Source organism: Asparagus officinalis, chromosome 5 (assembly GCF_001876935.1).
Source record: "Asparagus officinalis chromosome 5, Aspof.V1, whole genome shotgun sequence".
Classification (NCBI taxonomy): domain Eukaryota; kingdom Viridiplantae; phylum Streptophyta; class Magnoliopsida; order Asparagales; family Asparagaceae; genus Asparagus; species Asparagus officinalis.
The window spans coordinates 90,933,285-90,957,869 of NC_033798.1; positions in this window are offsets into that span (position 1 = coordinate 90,933,285).

A 24,585-nucleotide genomic window follows, 5' to 3' on the forward strand; every position below is an offset into this window, starting at 1 on the left:
TTGTTACTAAGTATACACCTATTATTGTCAAGAACATTTCCCACTGCATCCCGCATGAATTGAAAAACTAACTGAAGTACATGATTCGGGGGTCGAATATGGTAATAGAATAGAACATAAGTGACAAATAGTTGCGCCCCATAGTTCTGCAAAGAAAAAAAAGGACGAAGAGGATTGTTTGATGATGTATTTGATAATTTTAGACTGGGCTTGGATAAACTAAATTAACCTGTCATTTGATTACAGTAGATGAATGCACATTCTAGTTAATGGCTACTTGTTTGTCACATTAGTAAATTGTACATCGACAATTTCTAATTAAAACCATTAACGGAGATCTTATGGGGTTTTCTAAAGCATTATTTAATAAACTTTTAACTCTACAATATTTCATTAAAGATGTCCTAATAAATTCCATAACACGCACAAAGGAGGTTTCGCTCACCATTCTCTTTTCAAGAGGTGAAGGCTGTTGTCACAATATAGAGATAATAGTGCCTCCTATATAAGGAGCCCAAAAACAATACATTAAGCACTTCGAAAACATCAAACCGAGGAGAGTTTCTTTGAGGAAAAATAAAGAGGGGTCTTAGTCAAATAATTACCACAAGAAAGAAAGAAAGAGAAGAGATCTCAAGGAGAGGCTTTTTTTTTTTGAGGGGGGATGAGTTTCCTTCTGGTCTTTGTTTTCTCTCTCCTCTTCACTACAGTGGCTTCTATAGAGCAGAACCCTTGGTCCTGCACTTCAGAAAACAAAGGTAAATTTTTTATTTGAATAGCTTTGATGAATCCGATGTTCACTTAACTTTGCATAGATTTTATTTTAATTTATCTTTAAGAAAAAGAATGATTTCTGACAAACTCTCATTGTCCAATTTTTTTTAACATGTAGGGGGTGATTGGCAAACTGAAAGCGGATGTGAAAGTAAGAAAGTGCGTGAACACCATGATTCGGGTGAGATACATTGTTTTGCTGCAACCAAAAAAAAAATCTTGAAAACAAAGAGATAAATTAATGTTACGTTATAAATATTATTTCGTTTTTTAAGCATTTAATGATATATTAACAAATCAAATAGTTTTAATTAACACTGATCCGCTTTTTTATTAACATTTTTCTTTGTCTGCACTTAAATTATTTCACACGCGCTTTCAATGAAACACGCTCACTTTGGTAGTGTTTTTCCACTTTTCATGCAGAAAACACCCTGTGGGACCACCCTGCCGAATAAACTTTGATGAGTTTCTCGTATGGGGTCTGGTGCAATATAAGCCCATTTCATTGTTCTTCCGTATTCTGGCCCAATGGCCCGGTCCAGTACAATCTATCCTTAATAAAGCCAATTAATACGTATCATATCATACTCCCTTTAAAATCATAAGTTCAGAGATATCTTTCATTGGTCAATATTATCCTTTATTATTTTGAATATTCTATTTATATATTAATCTATCTTAATCATAATTACATCCTATCCTAATCCTACGAGAACTATCTATAGGTTAACAATTTAAAAAAATAATATTAATAAAATATATAAAACATATTTATGGTATTAGTTTGTTATGATAAATAAATTATACGTAGCTAACATACTATAATATATGAAGTATTGCAAAAAAAATCCTAAAAGTTTTAAATTAAATTGCACAAAATACCCAAAAATTGTTTAAAATTATAAAAATTATTGTAATGTCTCAAAACTTAAAATAACAAATATGAAATCAAGAAATTAATAGCAGTTTGTAAAGAATTTAAAATTTATAGTTAGAACCTCAATGTCTAAAAAATTATAAAAACACCCTCAAAAGTTCACAAACAAGCACCCTGAAATTCAAAAATTTTAAAACTTATAAACAACATAGATGAATTCTAGGGATTACCATAATGCACCTAAAATTTTCTAAAATTTCAAAACTTAAAACAACAAACATGAAATTAAGAAATTAACAGTAGACTCTCAAGAATTTAAAATTTTCAACTAACACCTCAATATCTCAAAATTTATAGAAACGCCCTCAAAAGTTTAAATTATTAAAAATCATCCTAAAATTCTAAAATTTTAAAATTTGCAGACAACAATAGATGAAATCAAGGTATTACTCTCATGCACTTAAAAATTTAAAATTTACCGAAATTAACCTCAAAGTTAAAAAAAATTGAAAAAAAAACTCATTCAAAATTTAAAAATTATAAAAAAAACTCATTCAAAATTTAAAAATTATAAAAAAACTCTAAATTTTTAAAATTTATAAGAAGTACACATCAAATCTGGAAACTATTCATAGACCACTAAAATTTATATTTTTCCAAAATTAATTTATAGCTTTAATAATTACAAAAAAACACCCTCAAAATTTGAGTTGTATAAAATATCCTGATATTTAAAAAAATTACCACCAATACATGGAACATAGAAGTTATACTACCAAACTTAAAAGAATTTTTTTTTGAAAAAACTCTCCCAAAGTTTTAAAACTACAAATCACACTCTCAAAGTTCAAAACTATAAAAAAGACTAAAATTTTAAAACTTGGCAAAGAAAAGTGTAATTGTTTGGTAATTTTTTCAATAAGATGTGTGTGTGTGTGTGTGTTGTGTGTGTGTGTATGTGTATATGTGTGTGTATATGTGTGTGTGTTCTAATTTAGGGTTTACTATCCCTTTTTAGCATCTAAAAATAGTATAAGTTGAAATTGGTAAATAAAAGCAATAAGAATTGATTAAAAACATCCGGCTAATGAATAAATTTTTTAAAAATATTATAGCTTAAAATTATCACTACTATATAAATTAAAGTAACTACATATAATTTTACTAGCTAATAGGTTGGAGCAGCAAAAATACATTAGTAACATTAATTTATAAATATTTAAATCCATAAAAATGATAAAATACTATAATATAATAGCTTAGCATTAATTAATTATAATTTAGCAACATTAATTTTTGATTTTAATAATATTTATAGGGTAAGAGAATATAAGGAATTACATAGAGAGAAAATATCAGAATGTTCAGAGATACCCTTCAAAAGAATTAAGCTATTTCTATTGCAAATGAGAAAGTAGCGGAAATAAATTTAAAATTCAGAAAATATCCATACATCACTTGAATTAGCATTAACATAAAGCATATCTATTAAAGAAGCACCAATTGAGTTGCGTTAAAAAATTATTTAACAACTTTATCCCAATCAAAGAAAAATTCTTCATGGAAGATATAAAAAAATTAGTAAGTATTCATAAATTTTATACTTTGTTCTTCAAATACTAAAGAAATTAAATATAAATATCACAATTTAAGGTAAATTAGTAATAAAAAATGTAAGTATTTAGTTTAGATCTCAGTGAAAAATAAGAGGGATAGAGCAAATGTAATATCATTGATATAATAGAAACTCTTATTGGATGCATATCAGAAGAATTCATTGTAGAAAAAAGAGATACCTTCTAATCTTATTTAAGTAATAAACTAGAAACACAAATAATTTTATATATATGAAATTAACATTTATTCTCATTAAAATAAAAAAATCAAAGTCTATATTTTAAGCAGTTTGTGTTGAACATCGGAAATACATTTAACTTCTTTGTAAAGTTAAACAATAAGATAAAAAATTAATGAGCTTAGGAAAGATAACAACATAAAAAATATAATTCCAACTTGATATCACAATCAATGTAGATGATAAAGACACGAGAATTTCCCGGGAAAAAGAAAAAGATGAAGAATGATTGATCTTAGCTCAATAAAAAATAAAACAGAAGAAATAAAAGACAATATTTTCTAAATATATTATAGAATAGTTTAATTATTTTGAGTGAAATTATGAATATTTAGAATGGAGTTTCATGAACTTTTTCAATATTTTCATATGCTTATGTGGATACTTTTAGCACATAAAAGTATAATAGGGTTAGTATTAATCTTTAATTTATAATTTTTTTATGAAGTCTACCAATGATTAGAAACAAACTTCATATTTTCTTTTATATCGTTGTAGCATATTTTTAATCAATCATTTTACATTATTAGTTTTAAATATTCACCTAACACTATTTTAATATTTTTACTTTTGCAACACTATATTTTCTTAAGTAAAGCTTGGTTTCATATCGATCAAAATAATATAAAAATTCAAATTAGCTTCAAATTATATTTGTTTTTTTCAATTCAAATATCAACATGAAAATTTAAATTGGGTGTAACCCATGTAAACAAACATAAAAAAAATACAATGTCACAATCTAGTTAATCACAATATGAAAATTTAAATTGGGTGCATTACACGTGTATAAAATCTAGTTAGCGGGAAAAGCGTGGGAAAGTGTAAAGGTGTAAAGAAATTAAATCTGGATTCAAAGACCGAATATAAGACCAATTTTTCCATCCCCTTGTTAGCCATTGACTTTGAATAGAATTCAATGTCACGATGTGCACATCAGGGCTCGTAACTTTTACACTCAAAATTGCCTTTTTAACTCATTTTGTACAGTTGAATTTTTGAAGTTATAATATGTTGTGCTCTGATATCAAATGTTGCGCACCGTGCGGAAGCGTGCTCGACAACCAAACGAGTCGGTGAGTGATGAGAGAAGAAAACCAAAACCAAACAGAAGTGCAATTTACAAAATAACGACCAAAATTATACACAAACACATGAATTTACGTGATTCGGCAATTGCTTATGTCCACGGGGAGAGGATGAGAGATTTCACTATATGAAGGAGAAATACAACGGGTTACAACTCACAAAATCACTCAAATATAACTCTAACCAAAGCTCTCAACTCCCTTACAATATCTCTCTCTCAAAGTGCTCAAAACAATGCTGATCCTCTCCTTAAGAAACCCTAAAAAACGTGGTTCTATTTGTAATAAAAAACAATCCCAAATAGATTAGGATTCTAAAAATGAGTCTGTCACACCTTGGTGTGACACACACCACACCCATAGCAAGCAGGACAGATTCTGCCACACCAGGGTGTGGCAGACACACACCCATGATAAACAAGACAGGTTCTACCACCGGTATGGTAGACACCACACCAAGATGTGGTGGAGTCTGTTTTGCTTATTCTTCACGTTTTTCTTAATTCCTTCGCTGTTTTCATAATTCTTCACCTCGGCGAAGTGTTCCCAACATCGAGCCGACACCAACATGAGCACTAATACGTCGTCTCTCCAAACTCGGCTACACCAATGTAGTTGCCTACGTATCCCCTCTCCCAAGGGATCAAGCCGTCCGTAGTTTATCCAAATGGCCATCAACGGCCTCAACAATTACGAATGTATAACAAGTTTTGATAATGATCAAACTTGTTGCTCGGAACCATCTTATTGAGCATATCCGTCGGATTATCCTTCGTGTGGACTTTCATAATCTCTATATCGCCATCTTTAAGAACATCCCGAACAAAATGATAACGAACGTCAATGTGCTTCGTTCTCGCATGAAAAACCTGATTCTTCGCCAAATAGATAGCACTCATGCTATCATAATGAATAGTGAAGGACCACTGCGATATACCAAGTTTCTCCAAAAGTCCTCGAAGCCAAATAGCCTCCTTCACAGCCTCTGTAATCGCCATATATTCTGCCTCCATCGTAGATAAAGCCACTGTCAACTATAAGGTGCATCTCCAATATACTGGCGCACGGGTCAAAGTGATAACATACACCATCGTAGACCGACGCTTATCCAAATCTCTGCATAATCCGAATCAACATAGCCAATGCATAGCTACCCACATATAGTGTCCTGCTCATAAACCAAACCAACATTGAGCGTACCTCTAATATACCTCAAAATCCATCTCACGGCATCCCAATGACCCACTCCTGGATCATGCATGTATCTCGAAACCATGCTCATCGCCTGTGATAAATTCGGTCTCGTATATACCATCGCGTACATCAAGCTCCCAACCGCACTCGCATATGGAGTCTTCGACATCAACTCTCGACCTTCAACTGACTTTGGTAAAAGACCAGCTGAAAGCTTCAAATAGGCTCCCAATGGTACACTAACTGGCTTCGTATCCATGATAACATGAAATTGCTGTAGAACCTTCTTCAAATAATCTACTTGTGTTAAACAAATTCTACCTTTTTTCTTGTTTCTGCCGATCTCCATCCCTAAAATGTGTTTAGCCTCACCTAAGTCCTTCATCTCAAACTCATTTGAAAGCCGAACTTTTAACTCATCTATAGCCGACCTGAAAGTAGAGGCAACCAACATGTCATCGATATAAAGCAACAAATAAATATACGCACCTCCTCTCAACTTGCGAAAATACACGCAAGGATCAAACTGGCTCTGAGTGTACGAATGTCTGAGCATAAAACCATCAAATCGCCTATACCACTGTCGATGAGACTGCTTCAAACCGTATAGCGATTTTTTTAACCTACAAACCAATTTATCTTTCCTTACAGCTCGGAATCCTAATGGCTGAGTCATAAATATTTTTTTCATCAAGATCACCATGAAGAAATACCGTCTTTACATCCAACTGATCTAACTCTAATCCATACTGTGCTACCAAAGCTAGCAAAATCTAAATCGAAGAGTGCTTCACCACCGGAGAAAAAAACCTCATTATAGTCAATACCTTCCTCCTGTGCATAGCCCTTCACAACCAACCTAGCTTTGAACCTCAATGGAGTTCCCTCAATGCCCTCATTCTTCATGTATACCCACTTACAATCAATCGCCTTCCGCCCTTTTGGAAGCTCAACAAGCTCCCATGTATCGTTCTTATAAAAAGACTCCATCTCCCCATGCATAGCTACCTGCCACGAATCAGCCTTCGAACTCTGTTCGGCCTTTCTGAATGTAGTAGGCATCATCTCATCGATACTCTCCACCGGAAGTACATACGCAACGGTGTCGGCATACCGTGCTGGCACTCGTATATCTCTCCTCTATCTTCAAACCATAATAGAATCCTGAACCTGAGCCGTCAGTCCTTGATCCTGCACATCAGTACCGGTATCCTCCGTGTCACCTTCGTGCTCGCCTGGCGTTACCTCAGTCGGTACTCTAATGAATACTGCACCATCTGGACACTGTGAAGCTACATCGATCTCCACCACCAGCGATATCTCCTCTGTCGGGTCGCTCTCCACCTGATGAGAACTAGGAAGCTTCAAGATAGAAACTTCATCGAACGTGATGTCCCTACTCAGCACAATCTTCTTATCAATTGGATCTCATAGCTTATATCCCTTGACACCATACTTGAATCCTACAAATATGGCCTTCCTAGCTCGGGGTTCTAACTTATCAGTTCTAACATGATAATATGCAGGGCAACCAAATACCTTGAGCTGGTCATAGTTATGTACTGTCTCTCCTGACCATATCTCCATAGGAGTCTTCCCCTCAATCGCAGATGAAGGCAGCATATTAATGATGTGGCTCGCATATGAAAGTGCCTCAGCCCAAAAGATCTTCTCCAAACTACTATGTGCTAATAAACATCGAGTCTTCTCCAGCAAAGACCGATTTAACCTTTCTGTCACCCCATTATGCTACGGTGTATGACTAACTGTGAAGTACCTCTCTATGCCCTCGTCTCGACATAGCTGCTAAAAAGGGTCTGAAGTATACTCGCTGCCGTTTTTGGATTACAACGTCTTGATCTTTCTCCCAGTCTGCAGTTCTAATTTCTTCTTTCCACTCCACAAACAAATCTAGGACTTTATTCTTATGCTTTATGGTGTACACCCAATAACGCCTAGAATAGTCATCAACAAACGTGACGAACTAATATCGACCACCAAGTGATGTCATCTTGGTAGGACCCCAAACATCTATGTGCACGTAGTCCAGGATGCCTCTCGTCCTATGAATAGCAGTCCCGAACTTCACCTTCATTTTCCTTCCAAGAACACAGTGCTCACAGAAATCTATTTTTCCACTCTTGGCTCCTTTCAATAGCCCCTGCTTGCACAAAGCCTACGGTGACTTCTCTCCTATATGCCCCAACTTGTAGTGTCAAAGCCTGCTCATGTCCGTCTCTGAAATAGCTGAAGCAACCTGGCCAACCTCGGTGCTCCCCTTCAGATAATATAAGTTTCGACTACGGACTCCCTTCATCACCACTAAAGATCCCTTAGTAACCTTTGCTATAGCGTCCTCAAAGGTCACATTGAATCCCTTCGCCTCCAAAGCTCCAATTGAGATAAGATTCTTCTTCAGCTGAGGAACGAATCTCACCTCCTTTAATTCACGGACTACTTAGTCGTGCATCCGAATCTGCATGGTACCTATCCCACAAATATCATAGGATTGATCATTTCCCATGACAACAACACCCCCATCGAGTCTCTCAAATGATACAAACCAATCTCACCTAGGGGTCACATGATAAGTAGCACTAGAATCAAGCATCCAATCCGATACATCCAAATAGTTCACCTTCGGAGTAATCAAAAGAGAAAAACTCGAATCATCAGAATCATCGCCTTTCGCAACATTCACCTCATTAGCCTTCGGGCCCTTTTTCTTGCCATTCTCCTTCTCTTTGATCTTTGGACAATCTCTTTTCCAATTCCCTTGTTCCTTGCAAAAAGCACATTCGTTCTTTCCTAGCTGGTGACGACCTCTTTACTTTGACCTTTCTTTATTTCCACCTTTCGGATATGGGCTTCTACCTCTCGTCGACAAGGCCTCTCCTGAAGTACTAGCGCGGGAAGTCTCCTTATCCTTCCTCCTCAAATCATAGTTTGTCAATGTAGGCTGTCTAAAAATCACAATAGATACATGATCCCTTATCAAACACCGATGATAGAAGTTATAATCTGACGACTTCTAGAAGGCTATAATTTGAAGACTTTCACGTAGATCGATGAAGGTTACAATCTGACGATTTTTATGATAACCGATAAACGCTCTAATCAACAACCTTCACAATCAATATCGGGAGTTACAATCTGATGACTCTCATATTTGCAAGGAGCCAAGATGACGATCTTTGCAATGCTGCAGCAAAAGAGACCACAAATTGATGGTGTCTTCACATCAAAACGCAAAGGTCATCCCTGTGTTTCACCATCAAAACGCAAAGGTCATCCCTGTGTTATACCATCAAAACACAGAGGTCATACCCATGTTCCAGAGTCCAAACGCAAGGGTCATCCCCAACATTCGAGTCCAGACGCAGAGTTCGTGGACTCAGAAATGCAAAGTTCATGCAGAGTCCAACTCTGCGTCTCAGGTCCAAAACACAGAGTTCATGCAGAGCCCAACTCTGCGTCTAAGGTCCAAAACGCGAAGTTCATCTCTGCGTCCCAACTCTGCGTCTCAGGTCCAAAACGCGGAGTTCATCTTTACATCCCAACTCTACGTTTCAGATTTACTACGTAGCGCAACTTGTGCGTCCAGCCACCAAAATAGACCCAACTCTGCGTTTTTAGTCTAAAACGCAGAGTTCAGGCTATGAACGCTATTTTTTAGCGTTTGACTCATTCAAAGCACGAACTGGACGATTTCAAAATTGGTCTCCCCACGATTTGGGGAGCTATTTAAGGGGGGTGGTTACACCCCATTCAGCCCCACTTACGAGCGAATTAAGGGGGTGATTATACCTCTTAATCCCCTATAATAGTAGGAAACTCAATTGAGTTCGGGGGATCTTTTTTAGCTCTGGGATTGATCCTTCTTTTTGGGCAGCAAAGAAGAGATCTTCGGCTGCTTTTTTAGGGGAATTGCTGGAGCTTCCTGCAGTGACAAAGTTCCTTGGAGCCTTCGGCCTTAGCTTGTCAAATCGATTTTCGGTTAAATCAACTCTTTCATAGAATTTCAAACTCGTTCACAGTTATCAACTCATCAAGAGTTTTAAAACTTGCTTTGCAAGTTCTTCACAACGTCAAATCGTGAGGAGAAGATACCGTTCCAGCGAATCAAGACGTTCAGGATCATCAACGGAGAGCAAACTCGACGTGAGCATTCGAGGGAGGCACTCTATCGCTACCGTGAAGAACCCAGAATTAAACAAAGGGGAGAATCCAGATCATTCTCCTCTTCTTTTTAATCAGAATCCAATTGTAATTGAGATCGAGAGAATATAAATAAAAAATTTCTTTTATTTCTTTTACTACGAATTTTCCACTAAACAGTCAATGCATTAGTCACTTTACTATAAGTGATAAAAGATCTCCCGTTCAACAAAGTAAACACGAAGGTATCATACTCCTCATCCGGTAAGGAGCCCAAAAGAATAATATCCTTGTACTCATCCGTAATCTTCTTATCCACGTTCGCCAAGAATGATAATAACTTAGTGTAGTTGTTCACATGAGCCGCAAGCGAGGTGCCTCTGGACATCTGAAATCTGAATAATCTTCACAGCAAGTGCAAACGGTTCTCAACACTCTTCTTAAGGTACTTATTGTTAAGAATTTCCCACATCTTCATTGTAGACGTTACCCTAATCACGTACATCATATTTTAGTTCATGTTTCAAACAAGATTTGATCACCCCACAAGTGTTCCTATTTATCTTTTCACATATCGCCTCTTCATATTTAGGTGGTCTCTCATCGACCATGATGGTCTCATCCAAATTTTGAGCATTGAGCGCATTCTATATGTCGTTCATCCACAAGCCAAAATTGATTTTGCTGTCATATTTCACCACACTAATATTAGTGTTCTAAAAACCAACTTAAACTGTACCCATCATCTTACTGATTTCACAAACTTCTTCACCTATAATCACAAACTCTAAATTGTAAAGAAAGATTCAAACTTTATAGAATTTAGAAGTTACCCAACTGAACCCTAGATTGGATTCCAAATAGAACTCCTAACCACACGAGGAAAGCAAGATCTTCAATGGCAACTTCAAATCCTAACTCCACCGAAGCCTAGAACTCCAAGAACCAAGCTTCTAACCGAATCTTCCTCCACCTAATCCAAAACCCTAGATCTAAAATCTGAACTCTGATACCAATTGTTATGCTCTGATACCAAATGTTGCGCTCCACGTGGAAGCGTGCTCGACAACCAAACGAGTCGGTGAGCGATGAGAGAAGAAAACCAAAACCAAACACGAGCGCAATTCACAAAATAACAACCAAAATCACAACCAAAATCACAGACAAACACATGAATTTACGTGGTTCGGCAATTGCCTACATCCATGGGGAGAGGATGGGAGATTTCACTATATGGAGGAGAAATACAACGGGTTATAACTCATAAAATCACTCAAATATAATCCTAACCAAAGCTCTCAACTCCCTCATAATATATCCCTCTCAAAGTACTCAAAACAATGCTAATTCTCTCCTTAAGAAACCCTAAAAAACATGGTTCTATTTGTAATAAAAAACAATCCCAAATAGATTAGGATTCTAAAAACAAGTCTGCCTCACCCTGGTGTGGCACACACCACACCTATAACAAACATGACAGATTCTGTCACACAATGGTGTGGCAGACACCACACTCATGGCAAACAGGACAGATTCTACCACCGATGTGGCAGACACCACACGAGTATGTGGTGGAGTCTGTTTTGTCTATTCTTCATATTTTTCTCAATTCCTTCTCTGTTTTCACATAATAAACAATATAATTGTACTTGGTCTAAAAAAATACAAAATTTTATTTTCAACACAATGTTTTTATTTACGCTACTCTCCCTGTTCCCTGCATGCAGATGAAGATCCCCTCCCCCACGAGGAGGCAGCACCAGCCTTTTCCCACAAAACGTCCACCTCTGCCTCCACCACCACAAGCACGCCACCCGCGTCTCTGCCGTCCTCGACCACGACGCCCGCCGCGTCACCTCCCTCTCCTCCTGCCTCAGCGATCGCCTCTCCGATCCGCCTTATCCCCCGCCGCCCCAACGCACCTCCCCCCTCTTCCCGGGCCCCCTTCAGCGCGTGAACTACGTCACCAACATCACCCTCGCACATCTCCCGCCCCTCCCTCTACGCGATGGTCTGTCGACACGGCAGTCCTTCTCCTGCTCAGTGCCTCCCCTGCTCGTCTCCTGCCACCCCAGGTCCACCCCAACCTTCAACCCGCCGCCTCCTCCTCCTTCACCTCCGTCCGCTGCTCTCCCCTCAGTGCTCCCTCGTCGCCAACGCCACCATGATCCCCACCAGCTGCTCAAAAAAACAAGACCTGCGTCTACACAGCAGCTACGGCGACGGCTCCGTCACCGCGGATACCTCGCCAACGACACCCTGAAGATCGGCAAGCTCTCCCTCCGGGCTTCTTCTTCGGGCTGCGCGCCTCAACGAACCGCGGCCTCTTGGGCAAGGCCGCCGGCATGATCGCGGCTTTAGGCGAGACGACATCTCTCTCATCCACCAAGCCAAGCGCAGGGTCGGCAAAACCTTTCACCTACTGCCTCCCGACCCTCCTCCATACGGCTCCCTAACCTCGGACACGTACAATTCGTCGCGTTATTCGTACGACCAAGATGCTGACTACCCCTCTCAACACGCTCTTACCTCGTCAACCTCACCGGAGTCACCCTCGCCGGAAAACATCTGCACGTGCATAAGATCGGCGTACAGTGTCGACACCATATCGATTCGGGGACCGTGATAAGCTCGGCTGCCGCCGCCAGGTTTACTCGGCGCTGAGAAAGGGGTGGTCAAAGGCCTGAAGGGGAGTATAGGAGAGCGCCGGCGTACTCGATCCTGGACACGTGCTTCTTTTGGCAGGTGAGGGACATGGGGCGCTGCCGAGGGTGGCGATGGTGTACGAGGGCGGGGCGGAGATGTAAGCTGACGACGGGGGAACGCGTTTCCTCGATGCGATTAAGAAGACGATGTGCTGGCTTTCGCGCGGCGTCGACGAGGGTGGCGATCGTCGGAACCGGCAGCAGCAGACGTTTATGTTGTGTATGATGTCGAGAAGAGAGGATTGGGTTTGCTTCTGGCGGGTGCGGGTGAGGAAGGGCGGGTAGGCCTTAGGGACAATTAATTTGTTTCTAAAGGGCGGGGGTAGAAAATTCTCTGTATTGTTGATTATTAGATAAATTCTATAATATTCCGTCATATGGATTAATAATATCATTTCATTTACTTAGATTACCAAGTTAATTTTTATCATATACTGTTGAAAGCTCTCTTTGGTCGATCGACTAATACATGGGGTCAGCCCACCGATATAACTCCGAGTATTGTAAATTTTCCTCTGGACGGTCGACCGATCTAAGTTTGTTCTTGTGCATGTTCCGTGTACGTGCGCGTTCGGTCGACCGATGGAGAATATCGGTCGACTGATCCTGGTCGGTCGAGAAAACAATTTCCTATTCTGTTTTGGAGTTAGGGTTTATATATTAGAAGGCTGTGGCGGCTGTAAAATCAGAGTTGATTGAGCACTTTGAGAGGGTGATTCTGTGTAGGTAGTGAGATCTTATTGGTGAGGGTTGGTTTGATTGTTTGAGAGTTGTAACACATTGTATTTCTCCTCCATATAGTGAAATCTCCTCATCATCTCCCCGTGGACGTAGGCATCTTGCCGAACCACGTAATTCTCTGTGTTTGCGATTGATCTTGGTTGTTTATATTGTGGATTGTACTCGTTGTGTTCTTTGTGCATTGCTTATCAACTTGTTGTGGATTGAATCCCCTTCCGTTGAGCACAATAATATACTTCATGCAAATAACTATCTTTCATAGATATTAGAGAAAAAAGGGATTCTGTTGGTCTAAAGAGTAAACTTGTAGGAATTCAGTTAGCTCAAGAATGTAGATAATTCATGGCGTGTGAGTGCGGTTTTGGCTAATATTATGGCATGAATTTGGTGCAATATGGGTGCAAGTTCGTGTTAGTAATTTGAGAAATATGTCGAGAGGATAAGGATTTAGTATTCCATCATATACATACACAAGTGTGACCAACATTATGAAATTTTAACAATGTTACCCTAAAACTATCGGAAATTATTAAGTCTTTATGTCTACGATATGAAATCATTTCGCCCAGTTTTCCGCTTGATAAAGGTATATACATGCTCCCCCATTGTACCTATTTGATTATAAAATTTTAAATTACAAAAATCCCATATAGTTGATGGGCCTGTTTGCATACTGGATGACCCTATTCATCAATTGGTCCAATAGTTGTCCTGGGCCTGGACAGCCGTATGTCTACATTTCCAGGCCTTAAAGTCCGTACTAGTATCCTCCTTAAATATCTCTCACTTGAAATTGAAACCATGACTCTAAAACATATTTGGATTTTCTTCACTCTTACAAATTGATAGGTTGACCAATGTTTTTAATCAAATTGTCTGCTATCTAATAAATAATTATAGTTCAGTCATATTCTAACAGCCGCTATTTATGTCTCCAAAAATTTCAAATAGACCCAATCCCAACTTTTATCTCAAAAATTGGCCTATTCCAAAGGTTATTATAGAAATCAACTCACTTTCTGGCCATGTCAGCATCGTGACCAGAAACTGGGTCGTTTTAGAAAAATTTAATTGCTAATTAGTTGAGGTTGCCAACCCGACTAATTAGGAGTACCTCTCACTCCTGGTGCGATTAGCAACCAGAATTAGGACGTCAAACTCTTCGGGATTGCCAACCCCGACCATAATGGTCGAGTTTGCCAACCCCGATCATTTGGCAGACGCTTTACCAAACCTTCCCCCTCCTCGAGACGGCCACCAAATGGTCAGGGTTGTCAACCCCGATCATTTGGTAGATACTTCCCACAAATCTCTCACTCGCTCGAAGATGTGGAATCAGCTAAGGGTCCAAGTAGTTGGGGTTCCCAACCCTGACTATTTATGGTGGCGCTCGTCCGCTTATATATACCAACCGATCCCCCTCTTTCCTCAAAATATCGACTCTCTCTCTCTCTCTCTCTCTCTCTCTCTCTCTCTCTCTCTCTCTCTCTCTCCTCTGTCTACCCGAATCCCCCAAACCCATTTTTGTAGCCGAAATTCAACAAGGAAGTTTGCAAAAGATCTCTAGGGCACTTTCTCTTTCTTCTCTTTTCTTTTAATATTTAAAAATGTAGGGGTTTTCATCAAAATCTAATTCCTAGGGTTTGAAATTTAATATCAATTACATATCTTTGTGGTGATTGTCAGTCTTTGTGTGTGGATTGCTTTAATTAAAATTAAAATTCTAGGGCATGGAATGCTCATTTTGGGGTTTAGGATTTTTATTTATTTATTTAGGGTTTTGGATTAAAACTATAGTTATATGATTATGAGATTGTTTGCATCTACAGTTTTCCTCTCTTATTCAATGGCCTGATAATTTTTTTTAATTTTTTTGTATTTAAATGATATAACCTAAATTTTTTCATAGGTCAAACAATATGGTTTTTTATTGCTTGCTCTTACGTTGGAAAAATTAATTATGGAATGAATAATATATCAATGTACGTTGGAGAGGTAACAACACCATTAATGATCTCAGAATCATGTAGTTACTATGACTTGATTAAGAAATTACACTGAGTTACTAAAATTGATCCACAAGAGTAACGACTAAAAATAATATGCAATTGGCCCATAACTTTTGATAGAACGTCCACGACTGAGATCTCAAACGATCGTCATATGAGTATTATGTTTAATTTGAGCAAGTAATAACCAACGATAAAATTGTTTATTGAAAAGCTTCCATATAGTTCGTACCAAATGTTCAAACCTTCAGGAGAATTCTCATGCATGTTAGACTTAGGAGTTGAGTTTGAATGTTTTCTTTCTTCTTCAAGTGAAATAAAGCAAACTCAATTTTGATATCTAAGTGCATCTTCATTTGTGGTAACGTCAAATGTTATGAACAATGAAGCCCCTTATGAAAATATGAGACTGTTAAGAGGGTCGACAATTGAAGAGGATGAAAGAAGCAACGACTTCGGCGGTGAAAAATAAAATAGTGCAGTAATTGACAGCATGCAATTTGTGATTGAAGATGTTGAAGAGAGTTCAGAATGGCCTAATGAGGCTTATGTTAATAATAAAGATGTTGAGTACGAAGAGCCATCTCCCGATGAGTTTGAAGATGATGAGTGGATTCGTTCTCTCATAGTACAAGATATTGGTATCAACCAAAGTTTAAGTGGTAGAAGAGATAAGGACTTCACTTTTAAAGTTAGAGATTTATTCGAGACTAATGACCAATTGGAGATAAGGACGTTCACTTTTAAAGTTGGAGATTTTTAAAGTTGGAGATTTATTCAAGCAAGTTAAAAGCAATCACATAAGTTATGATGTAATTTGTTTTATGGATACAAAAAGAAAAGGTCAGGCCGAGGGAAATGAAGCTAATTATGCATGTCCTTGAAAGTGATATGCATTTGCAAAAAGAAACATAACGGGTATTTAAATCACATAATACCACGGTGTTCACACATGTAGCTATCTGATATTAGAGCAAGATCATAGTGGTGCATCTGCCTCTTACATAGTGTGGTTGATTATGCCAAAGTTAAATAAGAAGCCTGAACTAACTCCCGATAATATAATTAATAGAGTGCTAGATACGAAGTTCATTAAAACATCATATAGTAAAGTATGGAATACAAGGAGAATAACGATGACAAAAATATTTGGTGATTTGGAGAAGTCTTATACGACACTTCCTCAATATATTGATGCGATCGAAAAAAGCAATCATGGAACTGAATACAAACTTATAACCAAAGAGATTCATATAGGAGTTTAACATCTCTGTATTTTGGGCATTTGGTCCTTCGATCGAGAGATTTAAATTTTATCAACTGGTTCTTAGCATTGATGACACACACTTATATGGTAAATATAAAGGTGTATTGCTTATTGCTACAGGAGTAGATGCAGATGGTGACTTGTTTCCTTTGGCTTTCGCGATTGTGGAGGTCGAGAACAGTAAAAATTGAGAGTGGTTTTTTGCATGTATTCAATTATATATTCTTAGCGTGTTACCTCCTAGGAATATTACTTTTATATCTTACGTGATGAAATGTATTCCTAAAGCATTGTATATGAGATTTGACTCTCATCACTATCATCACTATTGCTTAAGACACATTAGAGATAATTTAAAAAAGAGGCATGGTCAAATACATTTACAAAACCTTCTTTGCCAAGTGGACTGTGCACCCGAAATATGTATGCATAATCGAATTCATGATCAAATCAAGGCAACATCTCAAGCTGCACATGACTGGATAGAGAGTAGTTTGTGAAGTGAATACGTCGACCGGTGGACACTAAATAGAGATGGAGGGAATCAATTTTATATGATGGTAACTAATTATTTCGAAAGCTTCAACGATGTACTTAAGAGAGTTTGAGCGATGCACATAAAGGCATTGCTTGTAAGGACATTTTATAGGCTCGATCACTATTTTGTCAAGCGGTGAGAGGATGGAGCATGTGAGTGACATTATTTACACCAAAAATTGAAGAGATTGTAGGGTCTCATCATGTAGGCAAGATCAACAAAGATTGTTAGATTTGATAAAGATAAATGGCAGGTTATAGACAAACACGATCATAATTACACCGTCAATTTACAAAGAACACAATGCGCATGCACTTGCAACATACCACAGTTGCAACAATTACCATGTTCGCATGTTATAGAGGTTTCGTCCAAGCAATTTTGGAGTGCAAATACTTCATATTACACGTATGCTTTTGAGTAGTATCAGTCAAGCCACTATAGACATTTATACAAGTCGTGTTTCCTTCCCGTTGTAGATAGTTGTTACTGGTCACCCTATAATAGGCCACATGTGTTACCTTCGAAATATAATATTCGTCAAGCAGGGTTTTTTGAATGTTCATAAAAAATAGGTAAGACTCGATTGGCCTCTCTTGACGACGTTGATTGAACGATGTAGGCTCGACACAAATACATTTCACATGCACCAAGGAGAGTCAACTATTACTCTGCAGGATGTAGGGCCTTTACTTGGCCTCAAAGTGGATGGAGATGCTACTACGGGTACCGACGACTTTAACTAGAGAGGAGTGTGTGAATGATTACTGGGTCAAGCTCCTAATATGAAGGGTGATAAGTTTAAGTTCGAGTGGTTATGAAATAATTACTTGAATATACCGATCGATGCAGCTGATGAGATAATCAAGACATATGCTTGTGCATGTATACTCCATATAATTAGTACCATTCTATTTCCAGATTCAACTAAGGATTCAGTGCATGTTAAATGGTTACCACTTCTTGAGAATCTTGAGGAGTGTAGAGAATTATCTTAGGGGAGTGCAATGTAAGATTATTTCTATAGATGATGATAAAAGTGGTATTTGTGCAAAATAAAGAAATTCAAGGTTTCCTCACTTTATTGCAAATATGGTTATCAGAGCGATGACATTTGGGAACACCAGATTTGAGGGAGACATGCACTCTCGATGGTCAGATCTATTAGGATGCAGATATATTAGTTTTTAATATTTATGATTACTTGTAATTTTATACATTTATTTCAATTTATACTAAACTTTATATATCAAGTAGATTAAATGTCTTTGGATATTGCCAAACCTCCTCAAAGGGTCATGAAAACTTGTTTGCGTCAAAAGTTGGTTTTGTCATGGAATTCATTATATCTTCAGTCGATTACAATAAACTCAAAAAGAGATAGCCTTTTTATAAGACTTCTTTTACACAACAAAATGAAAATTACAACTCTTGGGAAACAAACGCAGGATCGTTGTTTGGATCACTGCTTGCGTGGGATCTTTGCCTGTGCCGGGGGTGCGTTAGCCCGTGGACCACCAAATCACAGATTCTGATCGAATCGTGAGGGGTTTATGATTCTGACTTCGTTTATCGAAGTGAGAACTTGAAACAATATCTTATCAAGGTAAGATAGTCGTTCTTCTTGAAATCAAGTCAAAGCCTGAATATCAAGGAGTTACAGAAGCTCGAGTACTCTGCTCTCTCTGCTCTGAAATCAGCCTGTGGATGCTCTCTGATCAGCCTCCTCTAAAAAAATGGCCTTCGGGGGGTATTTATAGCCCCTATGAACAGTTGGCGGAAAACAGTCTCGCGAGACAGCATTTGCTGTCTCGGCCGTCGAGACAGTGTTTGCTGTCTCGGCGGGGACGTTTCCCACGTTCTTGAACAGTTAGTGGCCACATGTAGGGAAGTTACAAAGGCGGTTTTGACCATCTGAAAGCTGTCTCACGCGCGAGACAGTAAATTCTGTCTCGCACGGCGAGACAGTAAAGACTGTCTCGCGCGGCGAGACAGTCAAGTCTGTCTCGCACGGCGAGACAGTCAAGACTTGTGTTCTTCTGCCTTTTTGGATGATTTCCTCTTGAGCTGTATTTGGATATCTTTCAGCATTTTTTGACGCCTACAGATACCCCCTCCAAAGTATTCCAGACTCAATCTTTTATAGAGGAGTTCTGGGATGCTTTGGATAAGATAGGTCTTACTTATGATGGCTTCAACACTTGATCTCTTTGTCTCTCAGTCTATTCGGTGCTTTGTAGAATAGCTAAGATTTTTTTGGCATGGCGTTCATCGCTTGACCGTTGTCGAGATCTTGAATTGAAGCTGGAGTTTGTACTTATGAATTCAGCTTTTATCATTAAATTGATACCGCATTGTTAATCATCGTATCAGTCTTCATAGGAACACAGTTTATACTCATGTATTTTTTGAGTTCTCAGGAAATGGTTTAACCTCGTATACCCATTGGGAGGTAGCCAGGTTATTCTTAAGAATATTTTAAGTGATATTCTCCAGAAATTCCTGTTAAGGGTAAGGAAATAGTTTAGACTCGTGTACCTATTGGAGTATTCGGGAAATAGTTTAACCTCATATACCCGTTGGGAGGTAGCCAGGTTATTCTTAAGAATATTCTGAGTAATATTCTCCAGAAACTTCCTGTTGAGGGGAGGAATACAGTTTAGACTCGTGTACCTATTGGAGTATTCGGGAAATAGTTTAACCTCATATACCCGTTGGGAGGTAGCCAGGTTATTCTTAAGAATATTCTGAGTAATATTCTCCAGAAACTTCCTGTTGAGGGGAGGAATACAGTTTAGACTCGTGTACCTATTGGAGTAATATGGTCTCTTTTTTGTTGGTAGAGATGAACCCGATGATGGAGAGGAAGAATTTTATATTCTATCTCCTGATCTCTTGTTTGTTGGTAGAGATAAACCCGAAATCGGAGAGGAAGAATTTTATATTCTATCTCCTGGTCTCTTTTTTTTGTTGGTAGAGATGAACCCGGAATTGGAGAGGAAGAATTTTATATTCTATCTCCTGGTCTCTTGTTTGTTGGTAGAGATAAACCCGGAATTGGAGAGGAAGAATTTATATTCTATCTCCTGGTCTCTTGTTTGTTGGTAAAGATGAACCCGATGATCGGAGAGGAAGAATTTTATATTCTATCTCCTGGTGCAAAGGAAAACCCCAAGTGGGATCTCCACTTAGAGAATCTGGACAGGTTTGAATAATCCTAACTGTCATAAGGTTTGATTATTCAACTGAAAGTGGACCTCTCGTTCATGGAAGAAATCGAGAGGGGATTTTGGCTTTGGTCCTAACTGTAGTAAGGTTTGACCAAGTGAGAGTTTTGAGACGATCCTAAATAACGATGGGAATGTTAACTTGTACACAAAACCTGATGAGAATTTTTGGTGTCAAGCTATAGGAACTTAACACGAAGGGGTTTGATAATTGCTGTGAATCAGCTGCATGAAATTTTGGATGTTGTGTCAAGACTTCAACAGTGGGGAGCGTTAAAGGCTTAAACACAATGGGGGTTTGAATGGTTTTAATCCATGATGGATTCCAGTGGACTTCTCGTCGATCGATTTGATCGGTGAGGGATTTTGTGAGGAAAGATTTTGTGGACCTCTCGTTCACGGAACGAATCGAGAGGGGATTTTAGCTTTGGTCCTAACTGTTTAAAGGTTTGACCAAAATGGGAATTTTGTGAGGGAAGATTGATCTAAAGAGGTGATCGAATCTCATCTCAGCAAAAGAGTATTCGGAAATCATAGTAGGAGTTTAGTGTTTATCACTTTGTTCATAATGATCGGGGTTATCCCTAAGAATATTACATTCAACATTCTTCCGGGAACTTCCCGTTACATGAATTGTCCACCCCCAACTTTCTTTGCAAAACTGGGTGTAACGAGGAGTACGTTATCCTCAGTCGCATGTTCGGGTTATCCTTAAGAATATAAGATTCTCCAGGAACTTCCCGTTATATAAATCATCCACCCCCAGTTTCCTTTGCGAAACCGGGTTTAATAGTGTATTCAGTTGGATAATCGAGAAGCAGTTTATACTCATATGCTCTTTGGAGTGTGGGGAAACAGTTTATACTCGTGCACCCACTGGAGTTGTATGGTCGTCTTTACTCGACTTCTTTCGTCGTTATGACGCCGGAGTCAATTAGGGCTTGGATCTTGTTTTTGAGTCCAAAGCAAATCTCGGTGGGATGAAGAACCCTTCTGTGGTACGCACAGTAGTTTGGATCCGTAATCCTCTTAGCTCCATCCTGATCTTTAATAGGTGGTAGCTCGATTTTGTCATTAGCGAGGAGGTATTCCAATATGGCTGGAGCTTCATCATCTTCGAAAGAATATTCCTTTTGAAACCTCGGATCGAGAGTCGCATTCTCAACGATTGCAGATGTCATTGGTTGGCCTCTCTCAGCTTTCTTTCTTTTAAGAAAGTGCTCAGCTTGTTCACCCCGAGATTTTAACTCCTTCCAAGTTGTGGATGGCACGACCCCCAGAGCTTCCAGGACATCGATGGAGAGGTTATTGTGGCATGTTTGCAGGATGAACTCCTCTGTAATAGGGTCGACTGACTCTCCGTCTTTTTGTTTTTCATCCAGAAGGGTTCCGATTGACACTTCGGTGTCATCATCGAAGAAATTGCTGAGGAACAAACTTTCCATGTTATCCCAGCAATTGATGCTCCCTGGCTTGAGCCGTCGGTACCAATCGAAGGCGGGCCCACGAAGGGTGCTAATGAATGACCGGACCATTAAAGCCTCGTTTCCAGAGATCATGCCCAAATGAGACTTGAAATAAATCAAGTGCTGAATCGGCGAACTCTTCCCCTCAAACGGTGTGAAGTTAATCAGATTGAATTTCGCCGGGTACGGTATTGAATCTCATTCCCTTGGATAGGGACATGGAATACCCGTCTTCTTAACTTCTTGAGCCGTGATCAAAGCGTTGATTTTGTTTTCAAGCTCTTTCATTTTCCCTTTATCGTCTATGTTTTCGTTCGAAGGACGTTGAGGAGAATGAGTTAGACCACCCTCTGTGAGAGGTGCTATTAAACCACCCCCAATATCGTTATTGGGAGGATGTGTTAATCCACCCCCAGCATTATTGCTATTGAGAGGTGTATCAGCCATAATGACTTCATCCACTTCTGGATCACTGTCATCTACAACATTCTGAGTGTGACGACTGGATTCAGCTCGCTGACTGGACTCAGGAGGTTGAGGCCGTTGAGTTAGCAATTCTCTCATTTGTTGGATAGCTAACTCCATCTCTGTTTTCACTTCAGCTCTAATTTCTTCACGTTGTTTGGCTAGAGCTTCTTGAAGTATTTGAGCAAATTAATCAGAGGTGATCGTGAGTACTTCTCTGGTTTGTCTTGTGCTAGACATCGTATCATCAGAAGCGATTGCAGAACAAGTATCCGAGAATTCATCCTCCGAGGACATTCCTTCTTGCATTCTTTTGTAATCTCTGCGTCTGATGGCTCCTAATTGGAGTCGAGACATCCTTTGAGCAATTCTTGGATTGACTTCTCCTCTCGGGGAAGAGTCGGGATTTGAGTCACTCGAATGCCGTTTAGACTTTCTTTTATCAGCCACGTTGATGGTGACTTCAGAGAATTCATCATCTTGGGCAGCTGATTTTCTCTTGCAGAAATGCCTCGGCTTAAGCTTCGACATTTCGGTGAGAAGACTGTGGAATACCGAGACTCTTCGTGAGATGGCTTCTCGTTTGAAACAGTCACATTCTGATAGCATTGCTCTAATGAGTCGCGCACATGAACAATGAGAGTTCATCTCCCGGACAGTTCTCTTTCGAGTTTTGTTCATACCCCCAGCTTGATAGTATGATTCATCGGTATGATTGCCGAAAAATCTTATCGTCTGTTGGTATGACCCCCCAGGTATAACGATGTCTTTTGACAACCATGTTTTTTTCTGAGGGTGTAAAACCTTGTTGGCATTCTCAGGACAATTTATTTTTGTCTTTGAGCGATCCAAGGTTATGTCGGGAGTCGCACGTCTAAAACCACCCCCTTGCGGGTATGGAGTCTTAACGGGCTATGAATGCTGATTTTGCATAAGTCCAGACTTTGGAATCCAAACTTGGCAGAGTTTCGGTGGTTCTTTGGTCACCGTTACCTTCCTCCTTTCTCGTCTTTGTTGTAGGAGAGCTCGGACATGAGCAGCATTTGCACGACGTTTTTGTATACGTTCTTTGAGGGTCGAACGAGTCCTTTTGACAATAGTCCATTCCTCCTTGGTCGTTGAGACAACTGAACCACTCGATGCCTCCTCGACTCTAAGTCCGCGTGATAATGAACCCCGTCGGTTTGTTCCAATGCCTTAGCCAATTGACGAGCGCGGCGTTGGCGTCGCCTTTGACGAGCCCTCTTTGTCAGTGGCGAATTTCGATCGAATGACTCCTTAATTGGGGAGGAATGATCATGAGCAGAGCTTCCGGTCTTGAGGGTTACCAGAATAATGTTGCGAGGCATGACCTCAACAACTATTGGATGAGAGGCTTCACTTTTAGCCTTCTCTGGCGTATAGGTCTTCTTCAATGATGAGATCCTCTTACACTTACGTGATAATGAAGATCTTGAAGAGGACGATGAGATATATTCCTCAAACTTGGTTTGGTCGAATTCATACTCGACCATGGATTCAACCGGTACCTTGATTGCGTGCGATACGACGGTCTCGGCAGCGAGACCGTTGGCTCCCACTGTGGTCGCCAGCTTGTTTGGGTCAAAAGTTGGTTTTGTCATGGAATTCATTATATCTTCAGTCGATTACAATAAACTCAAAAAGAGATAGCCTTTTTATAAGACTTCTTTTATACAACAAAATAAAAATTACAACTCTTGGGAAACAAACGCAGGATCGTTGTTTGGATCACTGCTTGCGTGAGATCTTTGCCTGTGCCGGGGGTACGTTAGCCCGTGGACCACCAAATCACAGATTCTGATCGAATCGTGAGGGGTTTATGATTCTGACTTCGTTTATCGAAGTGAGAACTTGAAACGATATCTTATCAAGGTAAGATAGTCGTTCTTCTTGAAATCAAGTCAAAGCCTGAATATCAAGGAGTTACAGAAGCTCGAGTACTCTGCCCTCTCTGCTCTGAAATCAGCCTGTGGATGCTCTCTGATCAGCCTCCTTTCAAAATGGCCTTCGGGGGGTATTTATAGCCCCTAGGAACAGTTGGCAGAAAACAAAATCGCGAGACAGCATTTGCTGTCTCGGCTGCCGAGACAGTGTTTGCTGTCTCGGCGGGCGAGACAGTGTTTGCTGTCTCGGCGGGCGAGACAGTATCTCGAAATATAACGTCAGGCATGTTTCGTTTTAACTGCCTTCGCCACGT